This window comes from Heterodontus francisci, chromosome 10 (genome assembly GCF_036365525.1).
Source record: "Heterodontus francisci isolate sHetFra1 chromosome 10, sHetFra1.hap1, whole genome shotgun sequence".
In the NCBI taxonomy this organism is placed as follows: Eukaryota; Metazoa; Chordata; class Chondrichthyes; order Heterodontiformes; family Heterodontidae; genus Heterodontus; species Heterodontus francisci.
In genome coordinates this window covers 115,550,539-115,569,092 of record NC_090380.1, presented here as the reverse complement: position 1 = coordinate 115,569,092, position 18,554 = coordinate 115,550,539, and positions in this window count along the sequence as shown.

Genomic DNA, 18,554 nt, shown 5'->3' with positions numbered 1-18,554 from the left:
TATAACCAAACATCATTCTCCCAACTTGGTACAGGAATAATTTTTGCTCCCAAAATGATGGTGAGGCCAATGGTGCTCACCACTATTTAAGCATAAATGATGCAGCAATGTTATGCGATGGCAGGTTTGCGCCTAAATGCCAAATATCCGAACGTTACTGTCAGAGTTGATTTGCAAAAACAGCATCTCGCTGTCTGTCATTGAATTACATTGAACAGCATGAAGTTTCTGTGTTTGCATGGAAGATATGAAATAAACTTGCCACAGAAAGTCAAATCATGTCATTGCAAGTGTAAGTACTCATTTAACGACCTGATAAATATTAATAACTGTCAATTAACCTCTCTAGCACAGAAAATTAACCATTGCAAGCGTGAAATCTCATTCTTTCAGGTATTAATTGCTGTTGAAGACTTTAAAATTGTCAAACTAAAGATTTTTTAAAACTTTTCCTTTGTCTTCTTTCTCTCTCTATCTTCTAATCCAATATTTCTTTCCCTCACTTTATTTCTCTTCCTGTATCTGACTTGATATTGAATTCATCTACTCTAATTTACACTTCCTTCTTGGTCCTTGAGCTGTTAATTTCACAATCCTTTAATCTGATTGGCTAAGGACATACTTGTCCTGTTGACTCAGGCCCCCTGCGCTGCACCGGTATCAGGTCATGCTTCCAGCAACTTGCCACGTAAAAACATTTCAAAACCAAAATGTGCAAGGGTAAGTCTAACTAATGGTAGACACTATTAGATTCTCTGCCAGAGCAAATTCTTCCCCGATGAATTGTCAAAGGATTGTATCGTGTAGGCAGAAGTCAGAGATCACATCAGTGGTGTCAATGTTCAACAAATAACAGATCGCACAACAGAGAGAAGCTATCATAGCAGCAGTGAGGGATGCGACATATACTGAAGAAGTCGACCACACAGTGAAACAGAACATGACTGATAGAAGACTGCATCGTGTAGGCTCAAAAGTTTTCTCTCAAAACATCCATTCAATAGCTAAACTTTCCTCTCTGGTTGTCTGAGAGCCCTGATAACTTTATCGAATTTTGTTCTAGCTTGCCCCATTCATGAAGTCATCTGCATATTCCACATGAGTTTAGTTGCAAAGTCCACCAGTGAAGAGACACATTACAACAGAATTCAGAGTTACTTGAGCTATTACTTACACTGGAGGGGGCTGGCGAGGGCAGGGGGGAAGTGGGGGAGGGGGAGGAAAGTGTAGTGCTCGATGTGACTCGAAATGAGTTTGACACACAAAAGACACACAGCAAGGCAGAAAAGGGGTCAGAAAGGACTCTGCAATCCTTCTGGTTGTCCCAAAAAGCCAATACCTCTCAATTTCCCATTCCTACAAACACTTATCTAATTCCCCCTGAAAATGTTCCCACATTCTCTGCATCCACTGTCCCATGTGCAGTCTCACCCATTGTGTATGATAATTAATTCTGAACCGTCTCTGCAGTTTCCCTCTTCGTAGCTTGAACTGTGACCCTGGTTCTGCAATTGGTTGAAACATGAATGTCTCATCAGATTTCTATTTAACTATTCTTAAATAGTTCAATAATATCCCTTTCTCTGGAGCCTTGTCCTAAACCATCTGAACTTTTCAACCTCTCTGCAAAGCATAGATGTTTTAAGCTCATTATCGGTTCGGTTCCCCTTTTCTTCTCTGCCTCCGATCACTGGAATTTCTTGTTGTACTTTGTTGACCAGAAGTGTACACAGTACCCCCAGGGGGTAGAATTGGGATGTGTTGGTTCCATATTTTAGATGTGAAACAGGCACAAAGCATGCCAATTTAGCAGTGGGAGGTGCTGTACCCAACCTCTGCAGGCATTGGTTCCACTGCTGAATCTGTGGGGACCACTTTTTTTTTAGGCATTCCAAATGATCACCAAAGCAAGTGTTAAGGTTCTTAAAAATGGAAATGAGGCACCAGCATCTGTTGATGGACCTCATTGAGAAATTTTTTGCTATCATTCCCTATGCTGGAGTATTCTTCAGTGTCCATCAATTAGAGGTAGGTGGCATTTTTAAAAAATGTAATAAGCCGTTCCTATGGAGCTGGAGAAACAGATCCTCAGGCCTCTTGTTTTGGATGCGGCTGGTTGCGTAATTCCAAGTACAGGCTCCAGAATGATCTTCAGCTCTGCTCTCGTTGGCCAGCGAATGCGGTTCAGGCAGTCAAATCGCATGTCTCTGTTCCACGTAGAACGCCCCCCCACCCCGCCCCAGCTCAATTGTTGGGTACAATAGACACTCAACAAGGAAAAGAGAGAAAATATTACCTGGGCTCTGAGTCAAACTGAAAGGAGGAGGTGTGCGACTGACTGTGGTGCTAGTTGTGGGCTGTTATCGAAGCATTTTGTCCATGAGATCCTGTACGCATGGAAGATCCATATTAAAAATCACACTATATGAAGTAATGGCATAATTGTAATCTAAAAGAATCTGGATACAACGTCTTTCTCGCCAAGACAACCGTCTGCTTTGAAGCAATTCCTGGAGTCCTAGAAGTCAATGATATAGATTACTAAGACGAGGCCCTTCTACATACCTCAGTTTCTCACAAAATAAGTAGATGTGGATATTATTGTCAATTTTCAGAAGCCATTTGATCATTGTTACATCTGATGTCTTGCTTCAGCATTCTCAATGCGTCAATCTAGAAAGTGAGTGTCAGGAAGGTATTAAACCATAGGGGAATAAGCCCCATTTACTCCATGCTTGATGTCCACATATTTCTAAAACTGCTGCCTAGATAATGATCTGACGGAGATTTTCAGCCTATATTGCTTGCTCCTTGGGGTTCTACAGGGCAGTAGGGAAATGGTTTGGAGATTGAGAACTTCAATAGCAAAGAAACTAGTCTTTCAAATGAAATTGCCGCAAAGGATTGAACAACCAACCAATGAACCTTTGCGGTTCCAAACTTCAAAATCTTCACACTGCAGCTGAGCCAGATAACAGGAGCTGATCTCACTGCCTGTCACAGAACACTACAATGGACATCATATTGCTAAGCTCTGCTATCGTTTTCACAAGAAACAAAACAGAATCCAATCTCTCGATATATATTGGTTTTCAAAGAAGAAAACTGGGTCCTTCACACTCTGTTGCCACAGAGATCCCGACAATTGGGTAGGAAGCACTTACTGCCAGCTGGAACACCTTGCAACATCTTTCAACCTTAAAGGCGCTACATAAATGCAGTTGGTGGCAATCCTCCCACATAGGTCTTTTTTTTAAACCACTGAAAGTTATTTTATACAATCAAGCGTGATCATTGTTGCTTTTTTCTCCTAACTTTGTATTAATATAAAGTAACCCATCGATAGAAAGATTTATACCATGCAGTCGGTATTTAAAGAATCCATCAGTTATGTCAATGTACAAGAAACATCACATCACTTGACAAAGAGAAGCTAATAATGAAAATGGAAAATATCCACCTTTAGCAGATAGTCAATCTTCCTTCATCACACAAATTCTCCTATTACAGTGGAAAACAGAATGGAAGAAGCATTAGTACCGTTAAGAGATTAACTTTGATGGAAGCAGTGAAGAGTCCCAGTTGACTATTTCCTGGGAAATTGAACTCACTACAAATATTAATGGCCTGTCCTTTATTCAAAAGCTTCACTCAAATTCAATCAGTTATATGCAGCCATGTTTTTTTCATTCATGCAAAATACAAACGAGCATCTTGTGGTGTATAAGCATTCAGCACAACAGAACTAATTCAATTGCATTATATTAATTAATTATATTATAATAAACCTTCCAGGTTTCATGTCACATGCTTAAAACTAAGGACATTTGGAATGTACCAACAAAGTTTCCAAACAACATCCAGCACAATCAGCTGTCCGCCTTCAAACCCCGCTCTCAGAATGTTAAATCTAAATTCCAAAATCTCAGCCTCACAAACAAAACTTTCTTTTCCTTTTCTTAAAACTGTGCTAGTCTTGCTAGAATAATTGCTTAGAATGAACAACACAGAAACAGGCCTTTCGGCCCAACTGATCTCTGCCAGTTTCTCTTCTCTACACGAACCTCCTCCCATTCGACTTCATCTAACCCTATCAGATTAATCTTCGATTCCTTTCTCCCTTATATGTTTGTGTAGCTTTCCCTCAAATGCATCTACGCTATTTGTCTCAATTACTCCATGTAGTAGTGAGTTCCACATTCTCACCACTCTCTGGGTAAAGATGTTTCACCTGAATTTCTTCTTGGATTTATTAGCGACTATCTTATATTTTAGCCCCTAGTTTTAGTCTCATTGACAAGTGGAAAGATCTTCTTGACGTCTACCCTATCAAACTCTTTCACAATCTTAAAGACCTCTAACACAAACAATCTACCAGAACGCAACCAGGCGGACGTTGGCTACAAAATTCAGACATGAGAGGAGAATGCAAAGATTTACCTGGAAGATCAGTCAAGATGAAAGGAAGTGTGGTGCTGTCTGTGGTACTGGTTGTGGTGATGGTTGTGGTATGCAATTGGAATATCTTTGCTGCAAGGTCCTTCACACATGGAAGATCCATATCAAAGCTTCTAGTGTAGGAATGGTAGCTTAAAAGTTCACGGATACAAAACCGCTCATTCCAAGACAAACGTCTTTTACGTAATATTTCAAAAAGTCCTGGAAGCCAACAATACAAGTTTACTAAGGCAGTGCCTGTGTACAAACTAGCTTCTTTACCAATTTAGCAGGCAAGGGTTATTTAAGTAGATGAAGTTCATTTGGATTGCACAAGACAGTTAAGTTCCCCACAGAAGATGAAGATTCAAGTAGATGAGGTTAATGAAACAGTACTGGGTGACAGTAAGTGGCTTAAGCAATTGAGCACACATGGGAGTTTAATGGAAGGGGCGACAAGATATCGAGGGCAAGAATTTTGACAGAGAAAGAAAGGGAAAAGGATTACCAAAGTTACTCGTGGTAGTTTCAGCTGAACTGGCAAGAAAAAGGCAGGAAGAAACTTCGGGGCGGCTTTTAATTGTGTGAGTGCCGGGGAAAGGGTTGGCCAAACAGAAAACCCCTCTGATGGCATCAAGTTGTGGCCCGGGGGGCTATTTCAACTCTTGCGCCTCTTATATTCAGCCAGCCAACTACCCACCCAAAATGGACAGCTGACTGGGGCAACCGACATCCATCAGCATTCAGTGAAGTCATGGGGGTGGGGTGGGGTAGAATTGTGGGGAAAGTGGGGAAGAGCTTCAGCAAGGTCCTGCAGGAGGGAAAGGGTGGGTGGGGAATGGGTGGGGGAGAGTGCGAAGCTTCAGAGGTCCAGACTTCCCTTGCGGGGCTTGGAGCAGCACACCTAGTCATATAAGTTTAAAACTTACCTTTTGGGACTTAGCTTTTTGGCCCCAACAGGTTTTAATGAGTAGGGTGGATACCCTACTGAGTTAATGTTAAAATGTCCTTAGGGTTCTACTGACATCATAGGATTCCAATTTTCATGTGTTAGAGAGGCTCCTGTGGTCTTAAAATAAGAATCCAGTTAAAGTGACAGTGGGCAGTAATTGTCCGAGGTGATTTTAACTGCTTGCCCATCCCCCACTCCCCTACCATGCAGGATGAGTTAAGTTCACCCTCTATAGTCAGGAATTTCCTCGGAGTACGACATCTCCACTGACAAATCATCACACAGGGTCCGAAGGAAGATCATGATCGTAGAATAGGAAACATCAGCAGAAGATGTGGAGAAGTTTGAATGGTGAGCGGAGGTCAGAGGGAAACAAAGCCATTCAGAGATTAGGAGCCCGAGGGTTAACTAGGCAAGGAAGGAATTGCTGGAAACCACACCCATGTCTTGCACTGGGACAGAACTTTCAAGGTGCTAGCAATAACATTAGCGGCTACAACAGCTTCCAGAGAAAAGAACAAACATATTTGAATTTCCAACAAGATTGCAAAAAGGTGGGAACTGGAAGCACGAGAAATCAAAGAGACATGCAGGACAGGGTCATGTTTGGAGACAAATATCACTTGAGGGTCACCACCACCGTCTCAAATTGTCAATAAATGCTGGCCATGCCAGCGATGCCCCATCCTATGACTGAATAGTTTTTAAAAAACTTGAAGACATTAGGAGAGATACAATAAAGGACCATGGCTCTTATTGGAATGCAGGGCAGTGCACAATTGATAGAAATAGGTTTGGAGGCAACTATCAAGATGGTTCAAGGAATCGGGCTCAGTTATGGACTCAGGTACATTGAGAACTTGACAACAGGGAGGGAACATGATCAAGATCATTAACTGTAGGCAGGGATAGCAGAGTGTCCCACTGGAGTGTGGGTTGACAAGTATCAGCAGTCTTTGGGTAATCTTGTTCGAGTTATCATTCTCAATGTGCAACTTCCAACATGAATAGAATAGCCAAATCAATCATGTCCTCATCCAGCATCCACATTCCAGCATCTATGGAGCAGAGGTCACTCAATGATAATCTGGAGTGTTCCAAGCCAATTTTTGTCTCTTCCTAGCCCAGGTGATATCAGCTAACTCAACACAGATGAAACACTCGACCTGGAATGTTCCCTATTTAGTGACAGGAGATGCACATTTGTTATCTCATCCATAAGAAAGAGAGAAGGAAGTTGAATTTATATAGCCTTTCACAACCTCAGGACATTCTTTACAACTAATGAAGTAGTGGTTTTGAAGTCTAGTCACTGTTATGATGTCATAAACGGGGCATTCAATTTGCACAAAGCAAGCTCCCACAAACAGCAATGAGGTTAACAGCCAAATAATTGATTGGTTGATGTTGGTTGAGGTATAAGTACTGGTCAGGACATCGGAGAGATTCCCTGCTCTTCCTGAAAATAGTGCCATGGCATCTTTTACCTCCCATGAGAGGGCAGAAGGCTCAACATCTCATCCAAAGATGGTACTTCTGTCAGTGCAGTGCTCCCTCAGTTCTGCACTGGGAGTGTCAGCCTAGATTTTGTGCTCAAGTCTGTGTTGCGATTTAAACCCACAACCTTCTGACTCAGAGGCAAGAGTGCTACCCACTGAGCCACAGCTGACGCACAGGAAAGCGACATTGTTCACTGGTCACTCTTCAGTTTCATCCTACTCATAACTTTAGCAAACTGAATCATCGTCATTCATTGGTCAGCTATCAAGTCATGTTAGATCAAGTATTCTTGGTCAAATAGCTGCATATGGGAATGTAGTGAGGTACCAAACCCAAGACCATTGGAAAAGACCATCTGCCCAGTTCCCCGAAAAAAAGCCATAAAAACGCCCACACTGAACTTGCAGTGTGAATACACTCCCAAAGGACAAATTATGATTGCCACGTTTCTTTTATGAACATCCATTGAGCTGGTGCGACATTCCTACCGCAGAGCTATGACTTTCAGGCAATACAAAGAGTTACCCGAGTCGATACACATGCTAGGAGGGAGGATGCAGCCAAGTGTGGAGTTAGCTTATGACATTTCAACACTCCCCTCATACAAAGGAAATCAATGCTAAAACCCTCAGGCTGAATATCAATTAAAACACACAATTCCAAAAATGTGCACAAAACACTTGTTTGTTTATAGGGACATTTTCAAACAGCATGTCCACCAAATTAAGTACACACAGGTAATGTTGTCTCATGCAGTTGCTGTCTGGCTGCTCTTTTATAAAATAAAATCAACAAAGAAAAACATTTCTACAGCTTCCTATTAGATTATCAAAATGTTCCAAGGCATTTCATGCAGTGAATTACTTCTATAAAAGTGCCTTTCTTAACCCCAAGACATTCCAAATCACAGACAATGAGCTACTTCTGTATTGCAGCCCCTGTTGTTATGTAGGCATACCATTGGCAGCCATTATATCCAACCACATGTCATCATGCTTCCTGACAAAATCCAGCTCTTTCCAACTCCGTGCTATGATTTCACAACATTCATTCCCAAAATGGAATCTCCATTCCTTGAAATATCTAGAACAGATTTACTTTCTTGTTTTAACTATACTCCAATGAAAACAAGGGTACAAATTTACCTAACATTAGACTCAATTCCATATTGCATATCAAAACAAATATCATAGGTGCAAGTTTTGGTTACAACAAGGGCCCACAATAGCAAATGCCAAAATATTGTCTCCGACCTCACTCATGCTGAAAGGATGTGTTGTGGTGATTGCGGAGTCAGCTATGATACCAGTTGTAGTTTCAAATGTAGCCATCTTTGCTAGAGCCTTCACACAAGAAAGGTTCATTTCAACACCTCTACCGTAGTATTGATGCAAAGCAAGCGCCCTTTAGCAACATAGGAACAGGAGGCCATTCAACCCCTCGAGCCTGTTCCTCCATTCAGTAAGATCTTGGCTGATCTGCATCAGAACTCCATTTACCCACTTTGGTTTCATATCATTTAATATGTTTGCCCAACAAAAAGCTATTAATCTAAATTATGAAATTTTCAATTGACCCGCAGCCATTTTTTGGCGGGGAAGAGAGTTCCAGATTTCCAATACCAGTATTTCGAATGGGGCCTGACTAAGGCTCTATACACTGAAGCATAGCTTCCTCCTTTCGCCTTCCAACTCCCTTGACACAAAGGCCAACATTCCACTAACTTTTCTGATTACTTTCTGTACTTGTGCACTAGCTTTTGTTCCTCCTAGTCCCTTACCATTAAGAAACTATTGACTTTCTTAAATCTCAAGGACATGGCCTCACACTTCCCTGGTGATGATGCTCAGGCAATGCATAAAATCAAGGTGTCATCCAGTGCATGGAGTTACACAGTTTTCATGGTGTCATGTTCAGTAGGTCAGTCCTTGCCAAAAACAAGAAAGTCAAAGAATGGAAGAGTAGAAAGAACATCAACTGCACGCTCTCTAGAGAATCTTGCTGTTCACCAATAAATGCACCTGTTGGACTGAGACACAGGCACACAATGAGAAAGATACAAAATGTTACCTGTAACCTCGCTCAGACTGAAAGGAAGTGTGGTGCTGGCTGTGGTGCTAGTTGTGCTTTGCAATTGCAACATCTTCACCCCGAGGTCCTTGACACATGGAAGATCCAGAGTAAATAGTTTAGCGTAGTGATGATAATCTATGAGATTGCTGATACAAAACCTTTCTTGTCGAGGCAAACGTCCTTTATGAAGCAATTCCCATAGCCCTAGAAGCCAATAGTACAAGTTTACTATATTCTGGCCTATGTGCAAACTTAAACTGTTACTCAATTATGGGCTGAGGGTTGTCCAGTGAATTTGATCAACTGAGTTTGCCAGAAGACTTTTGATGATGTGAGTTTTTTGAAGAAAGTAAAGGCTTATGAATTCAGGGCAGTGGAAGTAGGCATGAAATGAAAAATGGCTTGATAATGGAAAAGTAGCAATAGCTTGGTGTTGGGAACAGCAATTATGGGAATACTGAAGCAGTAACGATTATCAGTTCCCTACATGCCGCTCCCCATTCAAACCATGATAAGCAATGATTCCAAAGATATTTTCCATCACTACCCAATCTGGACATCTATTCTATATGAGTATTGCTGAAAACAGAGACATTTTGTCGAAGCTTTTCATCTTGTACTCATCAGGACAATTCACAAGAATACCAATGCAAGGGAAAGCAACAAATTTATACTGTATGAGAAGAGAGTGCTGATTGGTTGGCAAGTGGACTCTGATTGGTACAGGCATTGCCATGGAAGAATCAAAGCGAGGTCAGACCATATCATTATACAGTTTCAGCGTAACATCTTCCAATTTGCAATTTACTGTTCCTGGTTATGTGGTTCAATTTGGTTTGTTGATCACTGCTCGTCAATTGAGCTACTTTGAGATGCTTCATGGTATACTTATGTCTCACATTTTTCCTTCTGATACATAACACTAATTTCTCCTTGATGATCTGTGTCAATGTTTATCACTCCGCCAACACCTAAAAGTAGATTATCTGGTCATTACCACAAGGTTGTTTATGGGATCTTGCTATGTGTAAATTGGCTGCCATGTTTCCTACATTACAACAGTGACTGCACTTCAAAAGTACTTCATTGGTTGTAAAGTGCTTTGAGGTGTCCTGAGGTTATGAAAGGATCTATATAAATGCAAGTCTTTACTTATGGTTGCTTCTTGAGATTCAACTAATGTTATGAGATTGGGTTGGAAATGGGTTCAAGAGCACACAATATAGAATGCCAGTGCAGTATGTAATGTCAGACTGGGTTGGGGAGGGATTCAGTTATTACCCAATTACTACAGAGATAGAGTAAGAGAATGCGACTGACAGGACTGCTCTACAGACAGCTGGCATGGACCCGATGGGCCAAATAACCTCCTTCTTTGCTGTTATGACTCTATATACGACAGCCATTTTCACACAGCAAGATCCACAAACAGCAATGAGATATTGACCAGATTTTTTAGTGATGCTGATTGAGGGTCAAATATTGACCAGGACATCGGGAGAACTCCTCCACTCTCCCTCACAGGAGAAGCAGAGAGTGGTGAGCCTGTGGAATTCAATTCAACTGTTTGTGGTTGAGGCAGAAACATTTAAGATTAGGTTGGATAGGTAGCTGAAGGAAAAGGCATTGACAGGATATGGGAACTGAGCGGAGTATTGTGAATAGGATTATTTGTCCACAAGGAGAGTGAGCATCAACATGGACTGATTGGACTGAATGGCCCATTTCTGTGCTGTAACTTGTCTGTATTTCTAGCACTTTTTAAAATCTGCCTTAGACAAATGCATGAATGATTTGATGATCAATTCAATGGTCAATAAAACCTTTGACTTTCTTACTTCTAAACTGAAAGCAGGCTAACTTCAATAGGAGGAGAGGGGATCTCATATGGAACCGAAGATTGACAGGAAAAACTATAACGGAACAATGGGTGATCTTTATGAAGGACATGTTTCAGGTACAGGCTAGGTACATTCTAATAAGGGTTTGCCGTAATCTTCCGATTTTCCCTAGATTTGGGGGAGGTGCCAGAGATTGGAGAGCAGCAAATGTGACACCCTTATTCAAGAAAGGACATTCCTAGTAACTACAGTTTGACATCAGTGATGGGTAAAGTTTTAGAAACAATAATCAGGGGAAAAATAAAAAGGCACTTGGAGAAGTTTGAGTTAATTATGGATATTCAGCATGGATTTGTAAAAGGCAGATCATGCTTGTTTAATCGAATTGAAATCTTTAATGAAGTAACAGAGAAGGTCGATGAAGGGAATGCAATGGATGTTATCTATATGGATTTTAAGAAAGTGTCTGGCAAAGTTTCACATCAAAGGGTGGTTAACAAAATTGGGGCTCATGGAAAAAGAGGGTTAGTGTCAGCTTGGATAAAAAATTTGGCTTAAGGACAGAAAGCAGAGTTATGGTAAATGGTTATTTTTTAGACTGGAGGATAGTAGACAGTGGTAATCTCCAAGGTTCAATGCTGGGACCACTGCTTATATATTTGTATGTGGATATTGTATATTGACTTGGATACTGAAATACACAGTAAAATTTCAAAATTTGCTGATGATACCAAACTTGGAGATGTGGCAGACAGTGAAGATGGTATCAATCGACTGCAACAGGAAATAAGTAGCCTGGGGGGGAATGGTGGCACAGTGGCAATGTCACTGAACTCATGATCCAGAGGCTTAGGCTAGTGTCCTAGGAACATGGGTTCAAATCCACCATAGCAGCTGGAGAAATTTAAATTCAGTTAATTAATAATAAAACAAAATCTGAAATTGAAAGCTGGTCTCAGTAACAGTGCCATGAAATTATTGATTGTTGTAAAAACGCATCTGGTTCACTAATGTCCTTGAGGGAAGGAAATCTGCTGTGCTTACCTGGTTTGGCCTACATGTGACTCCAGAGCCACTTAAATGCCCTCTGAAATGGCCCAGCAAGCCACTCAGTTCAAAGGCATTTGGAGATGGGCAACAAATGCTGGCCTGCCAGCTGGCAATCTCCATGAAAGAATGAAAAGAAGAATGGGCAGATGAAATTTAATCCAGAGAAGCACAAGGTGATGCATTTTGGCAGAAGAGTGGCACAGTGGCGCAGTGGTTAGCACCGCAGCCTCACAGCTCCAGCGACCCGGGTTCAATTCCGGGTACTGCCTGTGTGGAGTTTGCAAGTTCTCCCTGTGTCTGTGTGGGTTTTCTCTGGGTGCTCCGGTTTCCTCCCACAGCCAAAAGACTTGCAGGTTGGTAGGTAAATTGGCCATTATAAATTGCCCCTAGTACAGGTAGGTGGTAGGGAAACATAGGGACAGGTGGGGATGTGGTAGGAATATGGGATTAGTGTACGATTAGTATAAATGGGTTGCTGATGGTCAGCACAGACTCGGTGGGCCAAAGGGCCTGTTTCAGTGCTGTATCTCTAAACTAAACTAAACTAAGAGAGAGGAAGAGGCAATATAGACTTAATAGCACAGTTCGAAAGAGTGTGCAGGAACAGTGGGATCTGGGGGTTCTTGTGCATAGATCTTTGAAGGTGGCAGGACATATTGAGAGAGTGGTGAGCAAAGCATATGGGATCCTGGGCTTCATAAATAGAACCATTGTGCACAAAAGCAGGGAAGTTATGCTGAACCTTTATAAAGCTCTGGGTAGGCCACATTGCAGCAGCTTATTCGGGAGCAGAGAGTGCGAGTGAGTGAGCAGCTGGGAAGCTTATTCGGGAGCAGAGAGTGCGAGCGAGTGAGCAGCTGGGAAGGTCAGTTTCAGCTTAAACTTAATTCCCTTTTGTTTTCGGTGGACCAAGGGGCTGCTGGGTAAGTAAAACCCTATATATTTGGGCCGTTTCTGAACCCGAGAAACTACACGGGTAGTGTCTCCCACCCACCCTCCTCCTCTAACCAAAAAAAAAGTACTCGGTGGTGTGTAGATAAGGTAAGGCTTTATCTACTTTTTTTTTATCGTGTGATTGGTAAAAACTTTTCGTTCCTTTTTCATTTTTTCTAAGTTTCAGACTAAGTTAAGCTTAAGATTAAAAATGGCAGGAGATCTCAGACCCGTGTTATGCTCCTCTTGCTCAATGTGGGAGCTCAGGGACATGGCTGATGTCCCTGACTCCTTCACGTGCAGGAAGTGTGTCCAGCTGCAGCTCTTGTTAGACCGCATGACGGCTCTGGAGCTGCGGATGGACTCACTTTGGAGCAGCCGCGATGCTGAGGAGGTCGTGGATAGCACGTTTAGCGAATTGGTCACACCGCAGATTAGGATTGCTGAGGGAGAAAGGGAATGGGTGACCAAAAGGCAGAGAAAGAGCAGGAAGGCAGCGCAGGTGTCCCCTGCGGTCATCTCCCTCCACAACAGGTATACCGTTTTGGATACTGTTGAGGGAGATGGCTCACCAGGGGAAGGCAACAGTAGCCAGGTTCATGGCACCGTGGCTGGCTCTGCTGTTCAGAAGGGCGGCAAAAAGAGTGGAAGGGCTATAGTCATTGGGGATTCGATTGTAAGGGGAGTAGATAGGCGGTTCTGTGGTCGAAAACGAGACTCCCGAATGGTATGTTGCCTCCCAGGTGCATGGGTCAGGGATGTCTCAGATCGGCTGCAGAACATTCTGAAGGGGGAGGGTGCACATAGGCACCAATGAAATAGGTAAAAAACGGGAAGAGGTCCTACAAGCAGAATTTAGGGAGTTAGGAGCCAAGTTAAAAAGTAGGACCTCAGAGGTAGTAATCTCAGGATTGCTACCAGTGCCACGTGATAGTCAGAGTAGAAATGAAAGAATAGTCAGGATGAATGCGTGGCTTGAGAGATGGTGCAGGAGGGAGGGGTTCAGATTTTTGGGACATTGGGACCGGTTCTGGGGGAGGTGGGACTATTACAAATTGGACGGTCTACACCTGGGCCGGACTGGAACCAATGTCCTTGGGGGTGCTTTTGCTAACGCTGTTGGGGAGGGTTTATACTAATGTGGCAGGGGGTTGGGAACCAAATGAGGAGGTCAGTGGACAGTAAGGAGGTAGTAACGAAAGCCTGTAAGGAACTAGATAATGAAGTCAGCGTAACTAAGGGGAAGAGTAGGCAGGGAGCAGATGATGAAAGCAAAGGGACTGGTGGTCTGAGGTGCATTTGTTTTAATGCAAGAAGTGTAGTAGGTAAGACAGATGAACTTAGGGCTTGGATTAGTACCTGGGAGTATGATGTTATTGCTACTACTGAGACTTGGTTAAGGGAAGGGCATGATTGGCAACTAAATATCCCAGGATATCGATGCTTCAGGCGGGATAGAGAGGGAGGTAAAAGGGGTGGAGGAGTTGCATTACTGGTCAAAGAGGATATCACAGCTGTGCTGAAGGAAGGCACTATGGAGGACTCGAGCTGTGAGGCAATATGGGCAGAACTCAGAAATAGGAAGGGCGCGGTAACAATGTTGGGGCTGCACTACAGGCCTCCCAACAGCGAGCATGAGATAGAGGTACAAATATGTAAACAGATTATGGAAAGCTGCAGGAGCAACAGGGTGGTGGTGATAGGAGATTTTAATTTTCCCAACATTGACTGGGATTCACTTAGTGTTAGAGGTCTAGATGGAGCAGAATTTGTAAGGAGCATCCAGGAGGGTTTTCTAGAGCAGTATGTAAATAGTCCAACTCGGGAAGGGGCCATACTGGACCTGGTGTTGGGGAATGAGCCCGGCCAGGTGGTTGAAGTTTCAGTCGGGAACTACTTTGGGAATAGTGATCACAATTCCGTAAGTTTTAGAATACTCATGGACAAAGACGAGAGTGGTCCCAAAGGAAGAGTGCTAAATTGGGGGAAGGCCAACTATACCAAAATTCGGCAGGAGCTGGGGAATGTAGATTGGGAGCAGCTGTTTGAAGGTAAATCCACTTTTGATATGTGGGAGGCTTTTAAAGAGAGGTTGATTAGCGTGCAGGAGAGACATGTTCCTGTGAAAATGAGGGATAGAAATGGCAAGATTAGAGAACCATGGATGACAGGTGAAATTGTGAGACTAGCTAAGAGGAAAAAGGAAGCATACATAAGGTCTAGGCGGCTGATGAAAGACGAAGCTTTGGAAGAATATCGGGAATGTAGGACCAATCTGAAACGAGGAATTAAGAGGGCTAAAAGGGGTCATGAACTATCTTTAGCAAACAGGGTTAAGGAAAATCCCAAAGCCTTTTATTCATATATAAGGAGCAAGAGGGTAACTAGAGAAAGGATTGGCCCACTCAAGGACAAAGGAGGAAAGTTATGCGTGGAGTCAGAGAAAATGGGTGAGATTCTAAACGAGTACTTTGCATCGGTATTCACCGAGGAGAGGGACATGACGGATGTTGAGGTTAGGGACAGATGTTTGATTACTCTGGGTCAAGTCAGCATAAGGAGGGAGGAAGTGTTGGGTATTCTAAAAGGCATTAAGGTGGACAAGGCCCCAGGTCCGGATGGGATCTATCCCAGGTTACTGAGGGAAGCGAGAGAGGAAATAGCTGGGGCCTTAACAGATAACTTTGCAGCATCCTTAAACACGGGTGAGGTCCCGGAGGACTGGAGAATTGCTAATGTTGTCCCCTTGTTTAAGAAGTGTAGCAGGGATAATCCAGGTAATTATAGACCAGTGAGCCTGACGTCTGTGGTAGGGAAGCTGCTGGAGAAGATACTGAGGGATAGGATCTATTCCCATTTGGAAGAAAATGGGCTTATCAGTGATAGGCAACATGGTTTTGTGCAGGGAAGGTCATGTCTTACCAACTTAATAGAATTCTTTGAGGAAGTGACAAAGTTGATTGATGAGGGAAGGGCTGTAGATGTCATATACATGGACTTCAGTAAGGCGTTTGATAAGGTTCCCCATGGTAGGCTGATGGAGAAAGTGAAGTCGCATGGGGTCCAGGGTGTACTAGCTAAATGGATAAAGAACTGGCTGGGCAACAGGAGACAGAGAGTAGCAGTCGAAGGGAGTTTCTCAAAATGGAGACGTGTGACCAGTGGTGTTCCACAGGGATCCGTGCTGGGACCACTGTTGTTTGTGATATACTTAAATGATTTGGAGGAAAGTATAGGTGGTCTGATTAGCAAGTTTGCAGACGACACTAAGATTGGTGGAGTAGCAGATAGTGAAGGGGACTGTCAGAGAATACAGCAGAATATAGATAGATTGGAGAGTTGGGCAGAGAAATGGCAGATGGAGTTCAATCAGGGCAAATGCAAGGTGATGCATTTTGGAAGATCCAATTCAAGAGTGAGCGATACAGTAAATGGAAAAGTCCTGGGGAAAATTGATGTACAGAGAGATTTGGGTGTTCAGGTCCATTGTTCCCTGAAGGTGGCAATGCAGGTAAATAGAGTGGTCAAGAAGGCATACGGCATGCTTTCCTTCATCGGACGGGGTATTGAGTACAAGAGTTGGCAGGTCATGTTACAGTTGTATAGGACTTTGGTTCGGCCACATTTGGAATATTGCATGCAGTTCTGGTCGCCACATTACCAAAAGGATGTGGATGCTTTGGAGAGGGTGCAGAGGAGGTTCACCAGGATGTTGCCTGGTATGGAGGGCGCTAGCTATGAAGAGAGGTTGAGTAGATTAGGATTATTTTCATTAGAAAGACGGAGGTTGAGGGGGGACCTGATTGAGGTGTACAAAATCATGAGAGGTATAGACAGGGTGGATAGCAAGAAGCTTTTTCCCAGAGTGGGGGATTCAAATACTAGGGTTCACGAGTTCAAAGTGAGAGGGGAAAAGTTTAGGGGGGATATGAGTGGAAAGTTCTTTACGCAGAGGGTGGTGGGTGCCTGGAACGTGTTGCCAGTGGAGGTGGTAGATGCGAACACGATAGCGTCTTTTAAGATGTATCTAGACAGATACATGAATGGGCAGGAAGCAAAGAGATACAGACCCTTAGAAAATAGGCGACATGTTTAGGTAGAGGATCTGGATCGGCGCAGGCTTGGGGGGCCGAAGGGCCTGTTCCTGTGCTGTAATTTTCTTTGTTCTTTGTTCTAACTATGTTCAATTAGGAATGATGTGAAGATCCTTGACAGGGTGCATAAGAGATTTACCAGAATGTCATAGAGTCATACAGCATAGAAACAGGCCCTTCGTCCCATCGTGTCCGTGCTGACCATCAAGCACCTATCTATTCTAATCCCATTTTCCAGTACTTGGCCCGTGGCCTTGTATGCTCTGGCGTTTCAAGTGCTCATCTAAATAGTTCCAGGGATGAGGGATTTTAGCTACAAGGTTAGTTTGGAGAAGCTGGGATTGTTCTCCTTGGAGCAAAGGAGGTTGAGGGGAGATTTGATAGAGGTTTAGGTCAGGTAGACAACGAAAAGCTGTTCTCTTTAGCTGATGGTACAAACACAGGGGGACACAGATTTAAGGTTTAGGGCAAGAAATGTAGAGGGGATGTGAGGCAGAAATTTTTTTACGCAATGAGTGGTAATGACCTGGAACTCGCTGCCTATGAGGCTGGTGCAAGCGGAGACAATCAATGATTTAAAAGGAAATTGGATGGGCACAAAGGATAGAGTGGGGGAATGGGACTGATTAGATTGTTCTATGGACAGCCAGCATGGACTTAATGGGCTGAATGGCCTGCTTCTATGCTGTAATGACTCCATAACTCTATGAACAAGTCCCATTCACCCATCACTTGAGCACACTAACCTACATTGGCATCCAGTTCGTCAATGCCTCAATTTAAAATTCTCATCATTGTGTTCAAATACCTTTATAGCTGTGCCCCTCCTTACCTCTGTAATCTCCTCCATTGCCGGTCGTGCCTTCAGCCGCCGAGGCACTAAGCTCTGGAATTCCATCCCTAAACCTCTCCAGCTATCTACCTCTCTCTCCTCCTTTAAGAAGCTCCTTAAAACTTCCTCTTTGACCTGTTCTGATAGCCCTTCATGTGGCTCAGTGTCCAATGTATTTTGATAATACTCCTGCAACGTGCCTTGGGATGTCTTCCTGCACTGAAGTTGTTGTAACCCTTAATACAAGGGAATGAGAGAAGTTTAAAAATAAATAGATTCGTGCAAAATGGTAATGCAAATTTATAACAAATGATTTGTCTTTTGATTTGACTTCAGGAAGCTTCATTTAAAGAAGAACTAAATACATTAAAGAAATGATAGTTTTTTGTTCTAAGTGCTTTACAAAGTGTTATCATATTTCTGAGACATCTCAAACCACATCACATATATCGAGTTACTTTGAAATGCAGTCACCATTGCTATGGCAGCCATTTTCAAACAGCAAGGCTCCTGCACACATGAATGAGATAAATGAGCAGTTAATCTGTTTCTGGTGGTGTAGATTGAGGGGGGAATATTCGCCACCAGATGCAAACAAAACTCCTTGTTCTTCTGTTACTAAGATCCACATGCTCCAAATCAATTCTGATCTCTCACCCATTGTTTTTTAGCATCGACATGAAGCAGCATCAATGCAAACATAAGACTAGCGCTGTCAACGTGAAGTGGCTCCTATCAATAAAACTAGTCCAACACAGACTGCAACCATCAGCCCGAAGAAAACAAAGGAACAGTATCACTTATCGTCGACACTATAGAAAAAAGCCCCACATTCCTAACCT